At 42.6% G+C, this 5,906-nt stretch overlaps 1 pseudogene; it reads left to right on the top strand.

Moving 5' to 3' along the window:
* Window positions 1-1,018: 1,018 nt before the first annotated feature.
* LOC131483858 (dnaJ homolog subfamily B member 6-like) lies at window positions 1,019-4,153 on the top strand (annotated as a pseudogene).
* Window positions 4,154-5,906: the final 1,753 nt, after the last annotated feature.

Raw genomic sequence — 5,906 nt, 5'->3', positions numbered from 1 at the left:
AGCCTTCCCAAGCCTCTTGTGAAGCCATCTACCAACACTTTGTGTCTATTCTTTGCTGGACATTGCCTTTGAATAGTGACTCTCAAAGCAGGTGGTGGTAGTGTGGCATGTGTGAATTCAGACTCTCCATTGGTGTGTTTGCATATTGTGAAAAGTATATTCTAAAATTACTATGATCTGAGTTATTTTGAATCTTAATATCTAATTTAATGTTTTCAAATAACAATAAAGGAAGGCACATGACTTTTATGTTTTTAAAAGAAGGCATGGATTTTAAGAGACTGTAAAACATGGCCTTAGAATTTACGGAGAGGATGAGATCTTGCCTGCTTTCCAAATGTCACCCAGCACTGGTACACAGTGATAACACTCTCCGTGTAATGCTCCATTTCTGACAATTCAGGATAATTGCTGCTTACCAGAAGGCAAGATTTCTAGCAATCTCTACATCTTGAGAACAGGGAGATGATAAAGCAAACAAACAGAAGCACTTAGAGTCTTCGAATATACACGTAAAATGCTGGTTTGGAGAATCGTGCTTCCCTTTTAGCTAGGTGTAGTCTGTGTGGCTAAGTTTCGGCTCACAAAATGTCATAAAAATGTTGGTAGGACTTTCAGGACAGTTCTGTAAAAAGAGAAAGAGTTGTACCTTTTCGTTCTTCTTTCTTTCCTTCTTTCTGCTGTTTGGAAGGGGGCTGGAATGGTTAGAGCTCCAGAAGTTTTCCTAAACTATGACAAGTCACTTAGAGCAGAGCAAAGACAGAGGCCTCAGATGGCGTTGTGGCGTCCTCTTACCCCTCTCTACACTTCTTTACACAAGCAAACATGCCTTTTGCATTGAAGCTACTATAGTTTGGTTTCTGTTACTCACAGCTGAACCTAACTTTAACTGATACGCCTTGTTAACTCGATTTCTCAGTCGCTTAAGGGACCAAATGGGAAGCAGGAAGGGCTGCTTCTGTTAGCAAGTAAGGAAACAGAAAAATTATTACAGGCCAGGAAGTCAATTGATGGTGATATGGCTGACGTCAAGTCAGCAAGAAGGCAGGAAAAGGTGACTATTCCATAAGTTTTTGTTTGAAGATGGTTGACATCTGAAAAACTGACAAATCTGGGAAACTTCACTTACTTTACATGTGACACTTTAGACACTTTCCCTCATCACCTCTTTCATCAGCAATATTTCTGGAGCTTGTCATTATGTGAGCGAGGACAAAAACCCCCCACACAACAGACCTTTGGTTTCAAGGTGTTCACAGTAGACCCCAGGAAGGTGAGAAATTTGCCTGAGTGAGTACTGAGGGGCGTGTATGTACATTTGTTTTGTGTAAGTTGGTAACTGGGACAGCTTATTAGTTCAGGGAATACTCCTGTGGTTAGTCAGAAGTGTTTAAATTGTCCTAGGTTAGGTAGAGAGACAGTGGCTGAGGGTAAAACCCAATAATCCAAGCTGCTGGTCTAGTTCTTTCACAAATGACACTGCCTCGCTTGTCCTGAATTCTCTTTAAATAACTAAAATTTATTTCCCTCTTGACTACCTCCTCACAAAGGGGCTGCTGTTCTCTTCCATTCTGTCACTCCCAGAAATACCAACACAAGAAAGCTTCATCAGCAACTCGGGTCACAGTGTCAGACAAAGCTTATTGTCTGGGTTGGTGATTTTGTTCCAGGAAGAGAGCTCTTAAAATAATACCAAAAACACCAAAACGCAGAGCTGGACTTACTCATTTCCAAACCTTGCACCATTCTATTTCATATACCCGTCTCACCGAATCACTCATTTTCAAAATCTCTGGGACACCTTAGTCACTACCCAGTTTTGTGGGTAGAGATAATGACTGGAACGGAACACGAGCAGAGAGTTGATTTTAAGTAAGGAAATGGGGTCAGTGAGAGGTTAAGTGGCTGGCCTGAGGTCAGATAGCAAGCTGGTGACTCAACTTTGCAGCTCCTGGATCTGAGGCCTGCAAAGAAAACCAGAGCCCATTTCCTCTCGATAAGTTAACTGCCCCATATCTGCGGTCTGTTGTAAGCTTTTAAGAGCCACATTCCTTTTGTGACTGCAGACCTGAGCTTCTATGACTTTCACCAGAGTCTGGAAAATACTTTCAAGGTCAGACTGTGGTATATAGAGGGCAGATTAGCACTTTATTTGCCACTGAGAGTCATTATGCATTTCAGAGGACTTGCCAACGTTTTGGTGTCTTATGATCTCCATCCAGGACACATTCGTAACAACCAGCCTATAGAACAGATGGCCCATGTCTCAGAAATGACCACGACACGTGTTTATGGAGTGCTTACTATGCGTCAGGTGCTCTGTGAAGTGTTTTACATGGATTATCTCATTTAATCCTGGCGAGGACCTTGTCGGGTAGGCTCATTTATAGCCCTTTTTACTGATGAGGACGTTGAGGCTTTTCAGGGGTTAAGTACCTAGCTCAAGTTGACACTGGTAGAAAATGGCCACGTAAGGGTTATGAACCCAGTTTTGCAGGACTCAGAGGCCACTATGCAATACAAAATTCCTGTACTCCCATACTGACATTTTCCCTGTACTTCTATTATGTCAGTATTTTTATACATTAACATTTTGTGTAGGTATAATTTTCATCCCAGCTTTAGGTAAGTGGTCTGACTAGAAACAAAAAGAAAAACAAACCAACAAAACACACAGATCTTAACAGTGAAGCTAATTGCCCTACCAAACAGGTCACGCATCTCTCCTTGTGCCGGTGCTTGGAGAACTTAGTTACACATACCTCAGAAAGTAACATTTTCCAAACTCAAAGGGGGAAAATAAAACTATTTGAAAGTAGAAGTCTATGTGAAAATTCATGACGTACAGCGGCCCTGCCCCAGTCTCTCTGGGCCTTCTTCCAATATTCTTTTTTTCTGGAAAACACGACCCAGCAAACCAAAAAAAAGATGATGGAATAGACGTGTACGAAAGTTTTGACTTGAAAAGTCTGAACCTAAAAGCGGAGTTACATGTGGGTTCATTGGACAAGCATCTATCTCTTTGGAATCAGATGAATCAGAAAGGTACAACTTACCACTTGTTGGCAGAAGGGAGAGAACCGAGAGCTCAAGAAGCTGCCGCTGCGCCGCCAGCTTTGGGAGCGGGAGCCTCCGGTAATGTCCCGCCCCCACAACCCTCCACCACCGCTGCTCCTGCCCCTCCCACTCCCCCACTCCCGCAGGGCTCCTATAACGTCCATCCCCCGCCCCCCGCCCCCCCTCCCCGCACTCTCCCCCACGTGGCTGCTGCAAAGTCCACCCCTCTCCCTGCGGCTCTTGCCCCCCCAACTCCTGCACGCCCCCCCCCCCCACCGTGGCTCCTGCACCCCCTCCCTGTGGCTCCTGCACCCCCTCCCTGTGGCTCCTGCGCCCTTTCGGTTCTTCCTCAGTCCGCAGCCTGTTAGGCCTGGTGGATCGCTCTGAAGTTCTGGGCTGACAGAGTCTTGCCTCAGTCGAGGATATTCAGGCATATAGGAAACTGGCACTGAAGTGGCATTCTGATAAAATTTCCTGAGAATAAACAGGAAGTGGGGAGAAAACCGAAACATGTAGCTGAGGCGTATGAGGTGTTACCAGATTCGGGACACCTATGATAAACCCGGCAAAGAAGGATTAGGTGGAGGTGCAGGTCGTTTTGAGAGTCCCTTTGAGTTTGGCTTCACCTATCACAACCCAGACCACGTCTTCAGGACAATTTTTGGCTTAAGGGACCCATTTTCATTTGGCTTCTTAAAGACCCGTTTGGGGACTTTTTTGGTGGTGGTGGGGGGAATCAAAGGGGTCCTTGCAGAAGCAGGAGCTGAAGCAAAGATTGTTTTCCTCTGCCTTTAGTGGATTTCCATCTTTTGGAGGAGGATGTTCTTCATTGATACAGGATTTACTTGCTTCGGTTCATCAGGTCACCGGGTTGGGTTGGGGATCATTTCATTTTCTTCCATGGCCTTTGGTGGTAGTGGGATGGGTAACCTCAAATCTACATCACCTTGTACTAAAATTGTTAATGGCAGAAAAATCACTACAAACGGCATTGTCGAGAATGGTCAAGAAAGAGTACAAGTTGAAGAAGATGGTCAGATTAAAGTCCTTAATGACAAATGGTAAGGAGCGGCTGCCACGCTTAGATAACAAATGATTAAGTGCGTGCATGTAACAGAAAGTTGATTATACCCAGCACCATTTGAGGATTAACAGAACTCTTTCTTCTTTTCTTTCTTTTTTTTTTTTTTTTTTGAAGATTTCTGAGGAGCTTGGCTTTCAGTGTAACTGTACCTGTATTTATGCACAGCTCATCGAAGCCCTATTTATTATAGACTTGAGTTTGTTGTTGGAGCACCATAATAGGGCCTTTTTTTTTTTTTTTTGGTCATTAAAATTGTTGTGGGGCTCCTGGGTGGTTCAGTGGGTTAAAGCATCAGAGTCTTGATTTTGGCTCAGGTCGTGATTTCACAGTTCACGGTTTAGAGCCTGGAACTGGGCTCAGTGCTGACAGTGTGGAACCTGCTTGGGTTCCCTCCCTCTCTCCCTCTCTCTCTGCCCCTCCCCTGCTCTTGCTTGCTCTCTCTCAAAAATAAATAAACTTAAAAAAAGTAAAATTGTTGTCAATCTCTGTATGCACTTTGCTTGTTTATTGAACACAATCCAAAGTGACTGGCTCTTTCATACACTAACACCAGTGTGGAACTGCATTTGTGTTGTGTTTGAAACATGAGCCAAGTAGAGTCAGCCTGCTGTGAAGTTAACATTGCCAGAATGAAGCTTCCTCAACATAAATTTCATTTTTTTTTCTGTATTTAGTAGTGAGAGATATTAGTGCATTAATGGTAGTATGTCTCTCATTTAATATACATAGAGGATGTTTTTTAGTTGTGCACAAATACTGGCATCTTATTCAGTTTTGCCAATTGCCTCAAATATGTAATGTTAAGCGTGGGTTTAAAATGTTAAGCTGGTAAACTGTGTCTTTGTCAGTTGATTAAAAAAAAAGAAAAAGAAAAGAAATGCAAAAGTGTTTGGTGGATTCTTTCCTGAGCAGTAGAGCCTAAAAAAAAAAAAAAAAGAAAAGAAAGAAAAGAAAAAAAAAGAAAGGTACAACTTAGATTTTCTTTTGTTTTAGGTGGCGGAACGTCACCTTGAAAACTGATAGTTAGATATTTTATTTTACTTTTTTATCTTGGGAGGGGAGGGGCAGAGAGAGAGGGAGAGGGAGAGAATCCCAAGCAGATTTCACGAACCGTGACATCATGACCTGAGCCGAACAAAATCGAGTCAGATGCTTAGCTGACTGAGCCATCAAGGTGTCCCTGAGAGTTAGAGATTTTAAACTGAGTTAAAATTTTAGTTAGAAATAGTTTTATTAAATAATGTATAGGAAAAATCACGTATATATGTGTGTGTATGGACATGTATGTGAAGCTTTGGAGCATTGGTAGATTTTAGAGTCCATTTAACCCAGTCTCATCAAGTCAACTACAAATGCAAGAGGGAGGGACCAAGAAAAAAATGCAAAGAATACATGGGGGAAGGTTGTCATTTTTCAAGATAGGACTATTTTGGACTTTTAAAATAGCTCACCCTATGAATTTGCTGGGATATAAAATGTGGAGGGGATAACCCCAGGGCATCTTTCTTAAGACAAGATGGCTAGAGCAAAAATGAGAAGTGCAGGTAAGTGAAAAGGAGGAAATAGGAGTCCTTGACAGTCCTACCACCCAGAATAGCCACTTTAACAGCTTGGAGTATGTCCTTGCAGGACCCCCTCATCCATGTGTACACACACAAGCATGCACACATTTGGACCATCTTACATGGAATTTTATAACATACTTTTCCCACTTAATTGTAAACCATGTCTATGATATTTAACGTCCATAAGTCTTTTTTACATG

Source organism: Neofelis nebulosa, chromosome 8, assembly GCF_028018385.1.
Source record: "Neofelis nebulosa isolate mNeoNeb1 chromosome 8, mNeoNeb1.pri, whole genome shotgun sequence".
Taxonomy (NCBI): domain Eukaryota; kingdom Metazoa; phylum Chordata; class Mammalia; order Carnivora; family Felidae; genus Neofelis; species Neofelis nebulosa.
This window is presented reverse-complemented; position numbering and strand designations above follow the sequence as displayed.